The 18,267-nt window shown below is 40.9% G+C and overlaps 1 protein-coding gene across 4 annotated transcripts in view; it reads left to right on the top strand.

The window, feature by feature from the left end:
• PLAG1 (PLAG1 zinc finger) overlaps positions 1 to 18,267 on the top strand; it is a 52,079-nt gene that overhangs the window by 24,094 nt on the left and 9,718 nt on the right. For 2 of the 4 annotated variants that reach the window (XM_050970323.1, XM_050970320.1), the window contains exon 2: positions 17,194 to 17,293. The gene's annotated coding sequence lies outside the window, so the exon portion shown is untranslated. Of the gene's footprint in view, positions 1 to 3,446; positions 3,511 to 13,578; positions 14,245 to 17,193; positions 17,294 to 18,267 lie in introns of those variants that run through there. The other 2 variants (XM_050970322.1, XM_050970321.1) reach the window with 2 other exon arrangements.

Genomic DNA, 18,267 nt, shown 5'->3' with positions numbered 1-18,267 from the left:
AAGTGCAGTATGAAATTTCATACTCAATAGTCACCTGCTTTTAAAGAAAAATACTTGTATTCCATCATTTCAGAACGGTTACTGCTTTTGATGTCAACATTTGCCCCTGTGTGTTTACATTTGTCTGTATCCTGAACTGTTTTGCTTTTTGTTTTGTTATTTTTATTTTTAGCAGTAGAAGCCTTTACAGGCTCCAAAGGATTTCATTGGCTTTATTTCTAGCCACTTTTTCCTAAGAAAAGGTGACCTTACCAATGATGTGAAAAATCCTGTCTGCAGCATTGCCTTGCAATTAATGAACTCTGCTGCTCTGCCTCTGCTTGGCTTCATTTCACTTTTTAGGCTCCCCTCTCTTCATGGGAATCACTGTTTTGGGGATTTTTTTTTTACCTCCTTGTTATCTGCCACATAAAGGGACAGCTGACGGAAAAAGAGGGCTTTCTTATAACTATTTTATTAAGACAGCCTTGTTGTTCCTAATCCACTGTAATTTGTTTTGGTTTCCTCCTCCTTAATCTCATTTTGCCCCTGTTTCCAAACCTCCTCTCCCTTCATGATGATGACTCCTCCCTCCCTGATCTTGGGGTTTGGATGAAGCTGGGAGGCGTGGTTAGATGCCAGAAGCACTCAGTTATTACTTACACAGGGAAACCTCATCCTGTCTGACAAGCATACTATTCGTAGCCTTGGGCGAGATACCTGAAGGGCACTGAGTTTCCACTCCGAATTTAAGTAGATTAGATTATGTATACATATTTGTTGTGACTTGGCGGGTCTCCCAGTGCCCGAGGTCTTAAAACTTATACTTTGCTATACTCGAGGCAAGCTCAACTGCATGTTTTAAAAGATGCTCTGGGGAGACGGGAAGCTGCTGTTTGAAGTCCACAAAGGTGTTATCCTCTCTAGATCTGGTACAACACAGGAATTCTGACTACTATTCTGTTTAGTCCTGTATTTTGTCTTGATATTAGATGCTATCAGATGCCTCAAGGGGTGGTATAAGTGTAAGATACAGAGGAGAAGATCCTCTCTTATTTAACTCTCTGCTGATTTGTGTTTTGTCCTGGAAAAAGAGGGTTGCTATTAATTTTTCCTGAAGCCCTCTTGAAATCATATTATAATTTTGGATGATCCCAGTTATCTATGTAAATCTTGTCTGTCTTGACTGTAAGCTACCTTCTGGCAATTAATCTCACAGGCTAATACTTTGCTGTTAAAAAACAAGTTGTGGCTGTTTATTTGTTTAAAATTTGCTATGTTGTGGCTTTATTGAGTCCCTCTGTCATAAGAACAGATGAAACCTGTTATTTTGAATCTGAATAAGTTACTCCACTGCCAATAATTTTAATAGTTTTATCTTGTTATCTTGTTAAGAAAAAAAAGAAAAGAAAAAACCAAAACAACAAAGACACAAGCATAAAAATGCAACCTCAAAATTCAGGTGCCGCGGATGTGCTGGAGGGAACTGTGAAGTTAAAACAGCTGTATTTTATGAAATTCTGTTTGGTATGGCAGTTTTCCTTATAAGGACCAATGACCAATTGTTTTGATTATTTAGAAGGAAAAAATTCCATGAGAACTGTTACTGAAAATGACTAACTTGGCATTTGTGATCTGTCGCTGTCTTACAACATTTGATGCAATACTGAATTTTAGATAGCTGAAACATCCAGTTAGCTGCTCAGTGCTTCAGCTATTCCTATGTGACTTATTTATTTCATTTTCTTGTAAATGGCTAATGATATCTATAAATAAATACTCCTCCTCTTTGTAGTGGTGTCTTCTTAATATCCAAGCCTTTGTAAATAAAGAGCAGCCTATGCATCTGATAGCAATCTCCAAGACTCAGTATGCAATGCACAGTGACCTACCTGCTTTGGCAGCAAGGAGATGAAGTGATTCCTTGGGTTTTGCCACCAGAGCAGGGAAGCCTTGGAAGGAGGAGTGTGGCTCTGCAGCTGCTTATGGGCAGTGGAGGCTCTGAAAGAGCACAGTGGTTGGGGCTGCACTTTAGAAACGAGGAATGGATGGGTCTTGTTGTGAGAGGAGGGAAAACTTGACAAAGGGGTAGGCTGGAATTTGTTAAGTAGTTTTGTTTCTTTCTTTAAGCAAGGACTGGATGTTGATAAAAATGTGTAAGCTGATATGCCTTAGCTTCTTGTCTTAGCTGATATGCCTTAGCTGCTTTTCTCAAAGTTGAAGAAGGGTATGTGAGAGAGATGGGACCAGGACTTAGCAGATCTAAAATGTACATATCCATCTGACCCATTCCTTCAGTGTCTTAGTGGCTTATAGAAGATACTTGAATACAGTAATTACAAATCTGTGTGTGTTATCTGTTAGAGTAACCTCTTAAAGGTAGAGGATGAGGAATAACCCATTGTAGGGTTTTTGTTGTGTGGGGGGTTTTTTTGGGTTTTTTTTACAATATGATATTCTTCCTATATGCTGAAAAATATTTTTCTCTAACAAACAGAAAGTGCATGTAAAATTCACTGCATTTTCCATTCTTTACTTCTATTTTCCTTTTGTAAGTACGGAAACATAGAATTCACTCAAGCAGTCAATAGGTAGGATTGTCCCTTTGTGAACTTCAAAATGGATGAAGTGAGAAAGAATTTCTAGGCTAATGATTACTGAGAAATAATTAACAAATCCAATTCACTATGGCTTAGTCCACAGTAGGATGTTACCTTGAATACAGTGCAGTTCCTCTTACAGCATCATGTGTCTGTGCTGAACTGAATTCTCAATGTTGCATCACAAAGGAGTATTTACTGTAGTAAATGCTTGTGGTGAGCTGGGTTCCACTCAAGGCTTCTTTGGATTGATTGTTTATAATGTACCGGAGTTCTTATTTCTTCCCACCTGGCTCATTACCCATGTCGTGCTTTAGTCCAGGATCATTCTTAGTATAGGTAGATGCTTCATACATGTTGGCAGGTAGGCAAGAGTGCTGCTTTTTGTGGTGGAGGTTGTAAGAAAGTTGGTTATAATAATATATTAGTTTCAAAGGGTCTGCTGAGGCTCTGTGGGCCTCCAGTTCATATATGGCTGAGCCTACTCGGATATAAATCGTTATGGGATGGACAGGTACAGGTACACACATAAATGAAAGAGAAAAAACACACCTGGACCTGGTCTTGGGAATGAATCAGCACAAGACACCACAAAGGATATAGCAGAAGACAAAGAAACTCAGCAGGATTCTTGATCAGTGCCCTCATACGTGCTCGGGGCTGCGGTTTTGCAAGTGACATTGCCACCAAATCCAGGAGTGAATTTTTTTTTTTCTCTCAGATGGTACACAGTGCCACAAGAGAGGCCTGAGGTAAATGAATTAAAAAAAAACCAAAAACAAACCAGCAAAAAATAAGTCAGTAGCCCCACCCATACCATACTGTCCTCCTGGCCTGTGTCTGCTGCAATGCACTGTGTCTCCTCAGCTGTGAACAATACCCAAGAAACAGCTTCAGGATCCTGTGGAGGCTGGAGGAGGAAACTGATCCAGTAAGTATTGCATGCCCAATTGCAAAATAACTTCACAGGAGGGTTTAAACTGCTTTTTCTGGAGCATCGCTCCATCACTCAGGTAGCAGCCTTTCCCTTGCAATTTAACTTAGCCATTCTCAAACTTGTGTCAGACTCCTGTTTTATTTTCTGTGAGCTCCTCATCCACACAGATGTGCTGTTACTTACTGACCATGTCTAAACTACACTCCAGCTACTGTCCCTCCATCCTTTCATTTCTCTTACTCTGTCATCCCCAGTATCAACCTTTACTGTCCCCTACCCCTCTCCCTGGTCTTTGCTCAGCTAGCTATGCCTTTTTACCAGTCCAGCTGTATGAAAGGACTTCTCAGAAACTTTGCTGTACCAGCTCCCTGATACCTCTCATGTCTTCTCCTTCCTCTTGTTCTCTGTGCTCTGTACCTTCTGTGTAAAAGACCCATTTCATGAGGAATAGCATCAAATTATCTTAGCTGCCCAGATCAGTCATCCTCACTGTCCAAATCTTTGCAACTCTGTCCTGTACCTACCTTGCCCTATTTGGAAAGCCTGGAGATCTCCAGAAGGAGAGTGCTGACCCTGCTCTTGGTGTTGATTTCACCATGGAGCTCACTGCCTGCTCTGTGCCTTGGGGCCCTGAGGCTGTAGGGAAGGCAGAAAGCAGCCCAGCCCAGTTAGACACAGCAAGGAGCTGCCTGTCCCAGCTGAGCTGAAGCCATGGCATACTCATCTCCATGCTCCCTGGAGCTCTGCTCCTCAGGTTGGGTGCAAGGGGAGATAGTTTGAAGGCTGGAGGGAGTGATGTGTTCAGGGGGTGTGCACAGACATAGAGAATGGATAGTCTTGTATGGGACTGCTTCCTCCTGCTGTTGCCTGCACCCCTGCCCGTGTGACATCCTTCAGCTTAGCAAGTGTTGGTTTGCCTTCCTCCCAGACAGTGACTGTCACATCTGTGCTGCTGACTCATGTTTTGTAGTTTGTCCAGTACCTGACTCCGCAATTGCAAGAGCTCTCTATCACACTTTTTGATACTTTTGCATGCTTTTTTCTTCACTCCTGTTCCCCTCAGTGAAATGTCATCTTCTCATCAGTCTTACTTCAAAGCTTTAACGATGTATTTCTTTGCTGTGCCAAGTCCCAACATGATTCACACTTTTCTGCCTCCTTTCTCTACTGATTTGATCTGTCATTTCCTCCTTGCTAATCACAGCCTTCCCCAGCTTTGGTTATGCTGCCCCCCTGCTCCAGACCTTAGTCATGCTCAGAGTGTTTATTCATCCTAGAGCAGTCTCAAATACAAAGCTGTGCTGTTGCGGAGTTTCATTTCTGTGCCCAGTCTTCACTCAGGGTGAAGTACACAAAGAATTTTGAACTCTGTTGCTATTCTGAATTTTCTGTTTAGTAGAATGACCTTGTGTAGATCTAAATGCTGCAACAGAAATTTCTTACCTTCACAGTGTATTTTACAGTAATTTTCAGGAGCCATAAAAGGAGTGAAAATAGTGTGTAAGGGGGGGCTTGACACAAAAAGTGCAGGTAAAGGAGGTGTTGGGTTGTTTGGTTTGGGGTCTGTTTTTATCCCCTCTAACACTCCTGGATGAAGCTTGTTGATAGGTTACCTTGCAGTGCATTTTTGCAGTTTGCGTGTTGTCTTTATAAATGAGGTCCTTATGTCTCTCAGGAATTTGTCCTTCAGTATAACGACAGTGAGTTTCCCATGTGTGCAGTTAAATATGTAATACGTATTAGTTTTTTCTTTAAAAAGCAAACAAAAAAACAAACAAAAAAAACCCCAAAAGCAGAACCCTTTATACTCAAATTCCCTGTCCAACAGTGTCTGACTATTTCAAGTTTTGAAACAATAGCAACCAACTTACCCCATTACGTATGTCTCAGAAAAACCTACAACAGCATATGTAGTATGTGGAAGTAATTTGGAAAGCATCTTGCAGTTCTGAAGGGCACACGGTGAAAAGAGAGACTGGAAGAAAAGAATCTATGTGGTCATGAAGGAAGAAGCTAGTTAGCAGTATTAAAATAGACTTTGTATTGAGTGGGGTGACTAGTAACATCTTTATTTTTTCTGATTTCTCTTAGCACATAAAAAAGCTGCAGCCCATATGAAGAGGGAATCAGTAGCTAAAAGATAGCCATCATATTTCAGAAGATTAACAAAAGGTGGATCTGAACCTTGAAATTGTCAGCTCAGCAAAGGCAGAATGGTGAAAGGAGGGTTTCCTGGAAAACCCCCAGAAGATTGTGATGGATTATGCATTTCTGGAAGGGGACAAGAAACAGGCAGTGCAAAGGTGCTAAACCTAAATAAAACACTGCATTTTATCATGAAACACAAGCATTTGATCTCCAACACCCTGCAAAATATAGAAGGTATTTCAGATTGAGACCACTACATCAATTGAGCTGAAATGTTTCTTGACTACTCTGATTCTTGTGTATACCATCTAGAGGAGCACTCTGTGCAAGACTTGCTTTGTTTTTAAGGTCATTATTTTTCACTGAAAAAAATTCACCATCAGCTAAATCAGTAAATAAATCTATTTGTCTAAACACCTGTTTGAAAAATTAATTGAACACACAATTATTGTAACATTCATCTCTTCACAACTTTTTAAAAATAAAATTAAACTAAACATACCTTTTAGATTGCAAATTTTTTTGCTAGCCTAGAGCTACTTTCCCACAGCGTGAAAGGAGCTCAAGCGTCTTGTTGGAGAGCACTTTAGAGGAAGACATTCTCCGGGATTCACAAAAGCATCTCTATTTCATGTTTCCATCTGCCCTCCAGGATTTTTTCCCATAACGTGCATGAAATATTGATGCATACCATACAGTCATAAGACTATTTTTATTCCATCTTTTTTGTCACCATCTTCCTTCCACCTTTCTGGAAGCCTGCCCTACTAGCAGTTTGCAGCTGTTCAAGGCAAAGTCTTGCATGTGTTTTTCTCACATCACTTAATGTAGGCTTGAAATCACGGAAGCAGAGTCTACTAAGTTGCTTTAAAAAAAGAGAGCTTGTAAGTGGCCTGGTGTCTTAGACTGTGGAGAATAAAATTTAAATTTCAGGAAATCCAGTTCTTTTGTCATAGATCAGCCAGCGTTGGTGAATGCTTACTGTGATAAATTGTGTCCAGCAAGACTGAGAAAGTCTTAAGCCAGTGTGTTTGGAGGTGGAGCTGGGAGAGAGTAGAGGAACACATATGCATTTCACAACCTGCTTCTGTGACAGGGAACCCTGTCCCTTGACATGACATGGAGAAATCTTGTGGTACTGTCAGCCTTCCTGGCTTGCTTGTCCTGCCAATAACATGATGATTATCTTTTGATTTAATGGTAAAGTTGTTTGGTGACCATGTTGTTATGACATTTCATCAGGCTGACAGGAGCTCCCAAAATGGTTTTCTGTTGCTGTAGCTCCAGGACAAAATCTGTGTGGACTTCTAGCAGATTCTGGCTTTGCTGCCTGAAACTGATCCAGTCATTGCTTCTGGTCACCTGAATCCAAGTATTGTAATCCAGGTGCCTATTCTGGATACTAACTGCCTGCTTTATCTCCCACTGCAGTGTTCAGTTGTGTAGCTCTAAATTATGCATAACTGCTTTTAGTTGTTCACTAATTTGGCATCAAATCTCAGAATTCTTATGCATTGAGATGTGCATCCCAAATTGCTTTGCATGGCATCACAGTGCTCTGGAGCAGAATGCTCAACATGCCAAAATGGGAAATGGGAACAAATGCGGAGCTATGTACTTACCTTGTTCACAAGGTCACTCTGGTAGCAGCAGGGCTTGCGGGGGCTCTGAGTAGTCACTCTAGTCAGAGTAAGCTATTTAGGGGTGTACTAACAGCATTGCACGAAGCTGGTACATGATCAGAGTCAGAAATACATTCAGCGTCTGTGCTGGGCAGCTTCAGAAAGGCTCACTGGTTGCAGCTTTGAAGAGGCATTGGCTTTGGTATTACCTTTGCAGGTAATACCAAAATGCAGTATTCTGCATTTTCAGCTAGCCTTCCCTAAGGCTTTTGTGTTTTCGCTCATAAGGTCATTGATACCATCATCACAGTTGAAGCAGTAGTGGCAAAAGCAGTAATGGCTAGGTGTAACACTTCCTATTTACTCTAAAGCTACAATCATCTGTGAAGTATTTTCTTTTCAGATAGAACAGCAGTTCCTTGACTGTAGGTTGTATTGGAAGTGACTGCTTGGAAATGGGTCACTCTTTCTTACTTGTTGCCTTTCTTTGGGGGCTGGGATACGAGGCAGCGGAAACAGGGCAACCAGGATCATCAGCATTTCAGTTGGAATAGCTCCTATAAATAATATGGTTAAAAGAAATCCAAGGTTACAAAAAAGCAGTGCTAAACCCTGTCACAGGTTTTGCCCCCAGGCAATGTTGTTTCCGCAGTGTGACGCTAGGCAGGACAGGGCTTCTGCTACAGGCTTTGCACTACTGCATGGTTGCCACCTATACCCAGGATGTGTTGTTATGTAGTGGGAAGACTACCCTGTCTCTCAGTCACTTTATATCTGTCCTGCATGAGTTGTGGTTTTGTTCCAGAATTGATCTTCTCTAGTGTAGCATCATGAGAGAAATCAGCTCCTGTGGAAAGCCTTGTCCTAGCACAGTCCTTGCAGCTTCTATGACCTATTGAGATTTTTTTTCAACCACCAACTTGCCCCTCTTGTTGTGTTAACTAGCTGGACTAGGGCAACAGCAACCCTTTAACTTGAATGATAGCTGAAACTGTTAAAAACATCTTTAGTTATGATTTGTTAGGTGACTCAAAAAGCAAAAGTTTTAACGCCTATCCAATCTATTTGCGCTCTGCATCTTAATTACATTGTTTAAATGGTACATGCTTGAGGATTCAGGTTCAGAAAAATCTTCTGAAATGCAAATATGGAAAATCGTGGTTTCAGGGGTAGTCTTGGCCAGGCAGGCCTGTACCAGGCAAATCTGAAATCTGTATTTGGTTGGTAGATGGTGTAATAAAGCATAGCATTGGTGGCCAGCTCCATAGGAATGATAATTTGAGAAGAGTCAAAGAAGCATTTGTGAGGAAGTCCTGTCTTGGGTAATTAGAGTTCTTGGGAGGATCAGCAAGAAGTAAAGATGTTCTGGTTCAAAAATCAAAGTGAACTTTATCAAAAAGACTTTTCAAGGAAACTAAGATGATATAAGAGCGAAGGTCTTTGCACAAGTAAATAACAGTTTAAGAGGTACTGTCAAAGGCTGAAAGTAGGAGGCCAGTTCTCAGTTAAAGGAGGGTCCCAGTTAATTTCCACAGAGATCTGTGGAGCGAGTTCATGAATGGGATCAGAAAGGGGTTGAGCAGTTGGGTGAGCAACTTTGTTGTGAAGAAGAGAGCTAGCTGTGGAGAACAATGGAAGGACATTAAAGTGCTGAGGACTATGTAACAAAATGGGTGATAAGATTCAGTGTAGATAAATTATGATGATAACTAAGAAGGATAACTGGGCAGAACAATCCCTTTTATATATTGGGTTAAGAGTTTGAGCTGAGTATTACCACTGAGGAGTAAAATTTGGGAATTGTGATTGGTGATCCTGTGAGATCATGAACTCATTGGTCACTAAAACACAATCCAAATTTTAGAATAAAAATGTACAGAATAAATTTTGAGAGTGTCATTATAATAGTGTATGTTCGAGTTGCTCCCAAGTGTTGTGTGTATTTCTGGAGCCTTTGAAGGTATATTAGAACTAGAAGAAGCTTAGAGAAGGTCAGTAAAGATGATGAGCTACATAGGTGGCTTCCATTAAAGAACTTTTCTGTTAATTGGAACTTTGGTCTGGGGAAGTAATTAATTGAGGGCAATGTTGTGGACATATGCAGAGGAAGGAAGATGAATACTAACCACTGCCTTTCAAAACAAAAGCATGCACAGTTAGGAGGGAAGGCACATTCAGATCCTTCAAAAATAAGAGATTCTCCATGAAATCAGTGGTGGAGAGACCTGTGGGATGACTTGTTGAACATATGTTGTAGATATTATTAAAAATTATATGGTTTCCAGGAGAATCAGGGACTATTGCTTGAAAGGGTGATGTGCTCAAAGTTGCTAAACAGAAACCACATATGGTTCAGAAAGTCCCTAACATCAAAGGAGTGGGTGGTCTGAAGAGAATCAGAGAAATATCACACATCTGTGACCTGTCCTGTAGTTTTGGCTATTACTAAGATAGAATACTGGCTTAGATGTAGCACTACTCTTGCCCTCATACCCACGCTCATTTGAAGGTGTCTTGTGGCAAAGGAGAACACTTTTCCTTAAAAATATCAAATTAGTTCCTGACCGTATTAGTGTATCATTTCATGCACCTTTAGGTTGTATGTTCATGCTTGCATGTGCATCTACAGGATTTCCTTTGCATTTTATAATAAAAATAGTATAGGCCTGTATTCAGATTGAACAGTCACCAAACTGGTTTGTTTTCACAAAAGCATCATCACTTTAAAAATGGGTGCAGATTATTCATGAGGAGGAGGGGGGATGGCGCTGGTGCTAGTACTGGTGGTGCTGGTGGTGGTGTGATTCCAAAACACACAAAAACACTTCTGCAGGTTTTAAAAATTCTAACAGTAATTACACTAACAGTGCTGTTTGTATCACAGTCTTTCTGAAGTTTTTAGAAAAACATCTATGCTGTGCCACAGAGATTCTTAAAAAGTCCATAAAACCACAGTCATCAGATGGGTTAGCTCTAGGCAGCTCTTGTTTCCTTTAATTTAGTATATAACCAGGAATCCTTTGGAACATTTAGTAACCAAAACTGAGCTCTCAAGATTTAAAGTGGACCTAAGTAATCTGAAACATGGAAAGCCCACAAAGAGATGCTGGATGGCATTGGGATTTTTTTTTTCTTTAAATTACAGACTATTAGGTCATGCTAAAATAAACATTAGTAAGTTCATGTTCTACTTTTCCAGAAACCTAAGGTGGAAAAAAAGGCAAGCATGATAGAATTTTTTATTTTATATTTTGAAAAAAAAGTCATGTAATCTTCTTCCTAGTGTAGCATATTATAAGAATGAGTTACTTTCTAAAATTAAAAAGCTAATTGTCCAAATTTCATTAGTGTAATACAGCTCTCAGAATTACATAGAATTATGACAATGAAAAAAACCATTAAGCTTAATAGTCATATCTATATAAATACCTATTTTTGCATGATGGTTGCTGTCCCACAGGAATCTAGTGGGTTTTTTCCTCCAAGTGCTTGCTTTATTAATTAATAAAAGATATGTATATTTAACAGATGTCTGCTACTGAAATCCAAGTATTGACTACCCACAAGAAAAGAAATATGTTTAATAATTTTAGTGCATTTGTTTCCATTGCTACCCAAATTTCAGACTGGTTTGAAGGGATTAGGATTTTTTTTCCTGCTCAACTGCCTGCAGTTTCTGTAGGTTTTTCTGTTCTCTGGATGTTTTAAAAAATCCAAACCAGCAAAGCCTTAAATAAAATCTAGTATTGATGAATCTTGTATTTTTCTGTCTTCTCTATTATATCCTTTGCAGCATAATCATCATTCTGCGCACAGTAGATATTAGTAATGTGCTGTCACTAACAGCAGACTACAATGGTTGCCTGGTTTTAGTTTCAGTGGTTATGTTATTTCATTGTGTTCTAGATGTTAGGCTGTTTCCCTGAGGGCTGAACTCTTAGGTGTTATTATCTCTTAAGTCGTTCTTATGTTTATATCTAAGATTGCTGGAGAGATATTTTCACTGTTTTGCCCACATCATTCCATTTTCCTGCAGCAGCTTTTGCAAGCAGTTCTCCTGCTGCATGCCTGGATTTGAGGATTTGGTTGTGTCTTCCTGCAGCCTGTGCATGATCTCACCGCTCTCCTACCATGCTCCCTCAGCCACCCCTCTGCACTGTAGGCTAGAGCTTGAATCCTTGGAGCAGGATTTCCCTGAATTGAGCTGTGTGCTATAAGCAGGTCCTGAAATTCAAGATAAAATAAATACAGCCTTGTATATATTTTTAAAAACCCACACAGCAGTGAGGGTTTTTATCAGTTTTTTATCAGTTCTTTTGTGATTAGTTTGCAAATGTGTCGTGCTGCCTTTACATGAAGCCCCGCTGTACCACAGGGCCAGTGCCTGCATCTTTGAATGGTTCTTTGCAGTAACTGTTGTCTGAAAATGCAGATGGCCAGGTGGCATCACCCACCTCTCAATGCCATCTTGTCCCACTGGGGCCTCAGTGTTAGACCCCTTTGTCTTTTCACATCTGTCTGTCAGCTTAGGAGAGAAGAGGAGCTGTAAAAGCATGGCTGATTTCCAGATGCTCTCAGGTAGGGTACCTGCCAGCTCTCCACTCTCACGGCCTGCCATACAAAAGGCCACAGTGACAGGGCTCTGGGGGCCAAGATTAGTCCCTCCTGCCATTTGGCAGTGCCTTATTTTTGAATAATTGTGCCAGGTGTCTGCACATGTTGCTTGCTGTTCAAATCTCTTCCAAATTACACAAAAAACAGACAGAAAATTAAATTTCACTTTGTGAAAATGCAGGTGCGAGCCTCTCCTGGCCTATTAAGACTTCATGGCCAAATTCACTTTCTGTTGTCTCACCCAAGCAATGCCCATTCTTCCTTTCTGCCCTCCAGCATCAGTGCCTCAGCTTGAGTTTCCAGATGTAGAACCACAGAGAGACCTTCGTTGTCCCTTTCCCTTTCCACCACTATTCAGCCAAGAACAGATGGGGGAGGATCAGCATCTTCCTACCAAAGCCAGGATTCTCTTTCTAAGTATGAGCAAAGGTGGTGAGCAGGCTCCCTCAGCTGTCTCTTTTAAAAAGTGACATGCTGTTCAAATAAATGCAGATCAAATGGCCTGCCAAGCACAAGCAGGGATGTAGACCCCTGAATCAGTCAGAAGACTGGATTTTAATTCAGGGTGGAGAAAGGCACCCCTAAATAGGTTGAAGCATCAATACTTCAACATCTTTGCCTGGATTTTTCTTACCTGCTTGACTGTTTCCTTTGGTGGGATCAGCTTCTCCATCCTCCCTTATGGAAAGTTATTTCTCTCTAAGAGGGGCCTCTGAAAGCCACAGGTGGGAAGTTGCATCTTCTGCTGCCAGCAGCTACTCTGAGTTGAAGCGTCTGCTGCAAAAAATTGAGTTTTTCTACAGAGCCACTCAGACCTCCTGCTCTCTCTCTGAGGCCTGTACAAGTGTGCAGTAGGCACGTTGATCCTTGTTGATCCAGGAAGGGTGTCTGAGCCTTGCAGGGCAGCAGGTCCCAGCATGCTGTCCTGGAGCAGTGCAGGCACTTTGCCACTTTGGCCTCAGCCCCTTCCAGCAGCTAAATCAGCAGGAGGATTAAATCTGCTCCTCCACAAAATGGAACTGCCTGGTGAGAGGCTTGTGTGTAAGCTCACAGCACAGGGAAAGCCAGAGAAGGCTACATGGTGCTCCTTCTTTTGTCACCTTAATGTGGGGTTAGATTCCTTCATCTTCAGGAGCTCTGGCAATATTTGTGCCATTTTAAGAGCTCCATCTGAAGGGTGTGGGGTTTGTAGCTGGAGTCATAGAACAATTTGGGTAGGAAGGGACTTTAAAGATCATCTAGTTCCAGCCCTTATGCCATGGGGCATCATCTACATCTTCCAGTAGACCAAACTGCTCAAAGCTCCATCCAGCCTGTCCCCTTGAACATTTCCAAGGATGAGGCACCCACAGCTTCTTTGGGAAGCCTGTTCCTCTGAAAGCCACAGGTGGGAGGTGCTGTCTGATAGTCATTTTGGCTCCTCTGAGCCACAATGATGAGATCAGCTGTCTCCTGCTGATGATTTCACCAACTCAGCTCCCCCAGCTGTCCCTGATTGCTCCAACAGATCAGATTTCATTTGTCAGTACTTTTTAGTCAGGTGACTGCTTGTCAGTGCTTTTTAGATTATTAGTCATCTGGCACAGAAAAGAGGAAAAATCATTACTTATGCTATGGTAATGGTGGCTCTTCTGGTACATGGGCACCAAAAAGTCATCTATTGTCCTTTACTCTGAATAGAGGCACCAAAAGTCATCTATTGTCCTTTACTCTGAATGGGTCTTTACTGTTGGCAGACCTGAGAGAGGTTGGACTGGGGCATCCTGAGATTAGTTTGCTCCATTACCACCCTAAGCAGCAGCACCTCCTTGATTCCTGGGTTGCATTTGTTCATCCTCTTTTCTTCCTCAACTAGGATGCCAGTTGGTATTGTAGCTTTCCAAACCTCACACCATAATTCCAGCTAGGACATTAACTCTTGCCCATGTATTGCTCTCCCATGCCCCTGCTCCCCATCATGAACCACAGCAAACCTTGCCAGCTCAAGTCACATCAGCACCCAAACCCCTGAGGTGGGAGCAGTGGTTGGAGAGCAGCAGGGGAGAGGGAGGTTGCCAGAGCAGTGCGTTGCTGGCAGTGGTGCAGGTGATTGGGTTTGTGCCACGGTGTGAGTGAAGGGCAGAGGTGGGAGCTGCCACTGCTGCTGGCCGTGCTAGGTGGGGCAGTGGTGGCAGAGCGTGGCACTGCTGGGGAGTCCTTTGCCTTGTGCAGAGCTGGGGTGGTTCACAGGCACAGCCTGGATGGACATAACTGACTTCAGAGGACTTGGTCCTGTCCGTGTGAGTACGTGCTCACCTGGGATCTGTGCGGACAGCACTTCTTAAAGAATCACAGTTTCCGTAGGGTAAGTAACCGCTTTCCATTTTGTTTCCTTAAAGAAATATTTGAAAGCCACCATAACTCTAATGCTGTTAACTCCTTACTGAGTTCTGCCATTATTACGATTCTGATATTTCTAGGACCCTTCCTTTGGTTTAAAACTGATTGATTTCAGGAATTGAAGCTAGATTTGCTGTTTTATATAAAAGGCGAAATGACAAATACTGTGTTCTCAGTACTGTGTTCTCATTACTGCTCTTTTGTTTTGAATGAAAATAACCATGAAACTGTTGTTTTCCTTTACTGTGCTTGAACCCTCTTAGGTATGAAATGCAAGTTAGGAGGAGGATTATTGGTTATATTTCTATATTGTCTTCATTATTCTTTTAGATGGGATATCAAATGTTTTAAAATATTTTCAAATGTAACTATTTTATCAGATTTTTGAATAGGAACTGTGAATTTGGGGAAAAAAGTGTTACTCTCTTTAATAATAAAAAGGAATAGATTATTTTATATTTTATATTATTTATCATCCACCTAAGGGTTTTGGGGCACTTTTTTTTTAGTTGAAATTGAAACATTATCTAACCTGGAATTATCAGGGTGTTTGGAGACTTAGCAAAATTAGTGCTTCACAAATTATGGAAGATCTAGTAAATTGTAAGAATTGTAAGAATTCTGATGGATTAGAGAAGTTGTGTTTTGTTATACCCAAGTGGGCCTTGGGCATATGCATGTGACAATGCATTTTGCAGTGTGATGCTTCTCTGCTTCATGTAGAGAATACTTTGAACTTGGTTATTCATTAAAAATTCTTCATACCTCCTCTAGGTGAAAAGCTTGGTAACACTATGATTATAAGCAGTTACAAGGAGAAGGATACATCTTTGTCCAGTATTATGCTTCAGACATTTTCTAACACCAAAAGCTTCTGAGAAAGGTGGTCTAGAAATCGGCATTATCATGGACAGCTTTTGTCTTCTGTGCATAAGGAAAAGTCTTTTAACCAATAGCATGCTTATTGTTGCAAAGAATAGGAATTATTTTATCTTTTCACTTAATCCTGTCAAACGAAGTAAATGTTTTCATTATTCATACAAATGTAGCCCCTTTTGTGTGTACATTGTTGAGCTCTTTACATAATAAAGGCCCTGTAGAAATTGAGATCCCACTAATTGTAGGTGTAGCATTGCCCTCACCTGGATCCACTGCATTGTGATTTTGCTGTATTCATAAGGTAATGAATGAATGAGAGTACCTGACTGTCCTCCTTCATTCTCCTCAGCATTTTAGCTACATCACATATTTATCTTGTTTATTTACTTGTTCCAGTTGCTTCATTTTCCCCTGATTCCATAGTCCTTCCATGTCTCTAGTGGCCTGTCCCTGAGGTCATCTGCTTTTTGCTAGAGTGACTTTAGATGTGTTCTGAGCATTGAGGACTATAAACATTTAAGAGAGAATGTTAAATGCCACTGAGAGAACTTGATAATATTTTAACAGGATTTGTTGGGGTCTTTTTTCCAAACAGGAAATAGTCTGTTATTGTGAATAGTGAAGGAGCTAAGTCCATAAGGACTTAGTCTATTACATCTACGTGTCTGTCTTTAATATTGTCTACCTAACAATAGTAGTACCTCAGTAGAAACATCTGGGGGAATGAAACTCTTCCTTTGTGATAGTGGAAGATGTTGAGATGAGCATTGCAGGGAAATGGATTTATAAGGATCTTGCTGGGAGAGGAAGTAAGGAGTCATCATAATTTTCTCCCTTAAACAAGATGATTTGGGAACCCCAAAAAGTGGAGGTGAGGGTTGTGCTCATTAGTTGAAAAGAGGACTTTTTCTTTGAGTACTGGAGCTGTTTCTGCCTCCTGCCTCTGTGTACAAAGCCCCACATAAATGTTCCTCAGCCATCAGAGAGCTTCAGTCGGTTGTTCTGAAGCACTTCTGATATCAGTAGGTGTTTAGGGACACCTGTTTGCTCACGTTCACACTGACCAACAGAGGATGCTGGTGCTGTGTAGAACTGAACTCAGCATCAAAAGGAAAAATGATTTCTGGAATGAAAGGGAAGCCAGAAGGGAAAATGTTTTGTGTGTGGGGGAAACTTTACATTACTACAGGGCTCCTGCCAAACAGCTTCAGCCTGCTGTGGGGTATGTATAGGGCTTTGCCCTTACACATCTGGAAGAATTGGACAGGATAAACCTTCCCATTACATGAGGCACTGAACACGTTTTCTGTGTATATCTGTGTCATCCAGGAGGCCTTCTAGCAAGACAAGGAAGACCTGCTGCAAATTTACAAAAGGATGATGGCAAGGGAAAGGGAGATACAAGGGAAATTCCAAAAAGGCCCTCTCAGTTTGCTCAGGCATACCTAGACTTGCCCTCCTTTGAGATTTACCTGTAGCATGTTCATCATTAAGAGCTTTTATTATTTTTTTAAAAATAATTTTATTTTCCTTTGCAGGTCACCTTTTAAGCTGCTATTTCCTGTATAATTAAGCAGAATGAAGGCATTAGGTTCTAGTAAAGTTGGGCCTAATCCAGAATCTTCTCTTATTCAGTCCTTTCTGAGTAAGAAACTCAAGTCTGGGCCCAGCATTTCACATGTTTTGCTGTTACATCTAAATTATTTGTGGTCTGTGGATTTTCATTTTTTTTAACTATATGAAAACTCCTTTGCTTTTGTCTAATTTTATCTCTTTATGTGTCACTGTCCAGCATAGCATTAGTTGAAATTATGTAAGTATACTGCAAATTGAAGTGCATAATTGCTACTGATAATGCAAGAATGATTCCTACAGTTTATAATTAACAGTATATAATGTTCTGTGCATGGGTTGGATCTGTCCCTTTTAACTTTTCCTTTCCAATTCTTTCCAATCCCTGGTCTTGCCGCATCACAGCCTTTACGAATGCGCTGGTTTCGCTGGAGTCTAGTCCATTGTTCCTTTTGTTTTTCAGACCAGTAAAAATGGGAAGTACTGGATTCTGGTTTCCTCCAAGAAGAGTCAGCGGAACTGGTTAAGACCAAAATCTGAGGACTTTAGTGGGCAAACATCAGGTGTGCATTGAACAGAGGCTGCTTTAATTCTCTTTAAGTATATGCTTCTTTAAAAATAGTATTATATATAAGCTTTTGTGTAATGTGTTTGTTATATTTGATACTGCATATAATCATTCATCCTGCAGTTGTGAAAGCACCAGTAAGAATGTGGATTTTAAATGATAATATGTTGAGACTCAAGCAGGCAATATTACTCATAAAATTCTTTCAGCTGGTCTTTGGAAAATTTAATATTTGAGGATCAGTGGTTTTTTAAAGTTTTATCTCCATTGCTCAGTCTATATATCCACACCCAAAAAAAGGAAAAAAAGTGGTTATTTGCTATTCAGAGATCAATACTGACATTCTTAATTGCCTCACCTATTGAGAAGTGATACTGAGATAATAGTGCATACGTGTTTTTTAATAAAACTCTGTCATTGTCAAAGATTGGATCCACACTATATTTGTTCTAGTGATGCATTTTTAAGGACACTTAAACACAGTTCAAAGTCAGCTTAATTAGTTTTGATTGTTGAGGAACAAAACCCAAATTTTTTGTCCCTGTGAATATTCTGACTAGTACAGCAGCTAGGTAACCTGAAATTTTGGAGAAGACAACAGTGATCTTATATTGGCCTGAATATAGGATGGTCTCCAGCCTGAGGTGTGATCTTTGCATTGAGAAAAGGAGTGAGAAGTTGTCAGATGTTAGTTTGTTAAGCTTAATATGCTGTTTCATAACAAAGGCTGCTATTGACATCACGTCAGATTCAGCCTTCTGCATGGCCTCATATCCTGCATCTCCCCAGCTTGATGCATGTTCAGTTCCTTCCTACCCACCCCAGTGTTTCCAGCTTACCCCTATCCTCATGTCCTTAGATATTCCCAACTCCTATACAGCACTCCCTGAGCCTCCCTAGCCCCACACCCCCATCCTGGTTCTGTCCACTCTCCCTCCCTGTGGTGGCTCATTCTCCTTCCCTGTATGA

Source organism: Serinus canaria, chromosome 2 (genome assembly GCF_022539315.1).
Source record: "Serinus canaria isolate serCan28SL12 chromosome 2, serCan2020, whole genome shotgun sequence".
Classification (NCBI taxonomy): domain Eukaryota; kingdom Metazoa; phylum Chordata; class Aves; order Passeriformes; family Fringillidae; genus Serinus; species Serinus canaria.
The sequence above is the reverse complement of the archived record's forward strand: the minus strand, read 5'-3'. Positions and strand labels throughout refer to the sequence as shown.